Here is a 706-nt window from a genome sequence, read left to right as displayed (position 1 = left end):
AAATCACTCCACGTAGTGGTGAATACTATGCGCCACCTCAGCAATTATTCACCAGAAGTGCTGTGAATTTTCTACTCACTAGAAAATGCTGACTGGATTAAAAAAAAAACTCTTTTCACAGAAATGAATCGATTTCATCAACATTTTTAATGGGAAATTACTAATGTTTCATTTTAATATTACAGTTTCTGGGTTTTATTATAGAGGACAGAATTCTGGAAGCAAAGGCAAAACAGAGCATGTTGATCTCCCTGTAACAGAATTTTTAAAATATACTTTCAAAGTATGCCATTTTGCATTCAAGAAAAAATACATGATGTTGGTTCATAATTTCTCCGAGGAAGGATATTCAGATACTTTGAAGAAAAATGTCTAGATTTGAGCCAGTTGCTAAAGACCAATAGAAAAATGTTTATATTTTTTCCTTCCAACATGAAATTCATCCTCTTAAAAGAATGTCTATAATCAGACTGTAAAGCCTTCTTTTTTAAAAAACAAAACCAAAAAAAGGCAGCACTGAGAACCTAGGACTCGCTGCTCTCCCCCGTTCTGCTCTATTGCTTGCGCAGAGCTAGTGCTGTGTAATTCCAGTGCTGCTGTGTTCCCTCCAGCTGGTCTCAGTCTGATTTCCAATAATCAGGTATCAGCTTCAACATCCTTTCCACAGCTTTTGTTAACACCTACCTCTTCTTTGAGCTAGGTATGC

This window comes from Egretta garzetta, unplaced genomic scaffold (genome assembly GCF_000687185.1).
Source record: "Egretta garzetta isolate BGI_Z169 unplaced genomic scaffold, ASM68718v1 scaffold163, whole genome shotgun sequence".
Lineage (NCBI taxonomy): Eukaryota > Metazoa > Chordata > Aves > Pelecaniformes > Ardeidae > Egretta > Egretta garzetta.
This window is presented reverse-complemented; position numbering follows the sequence as displayed.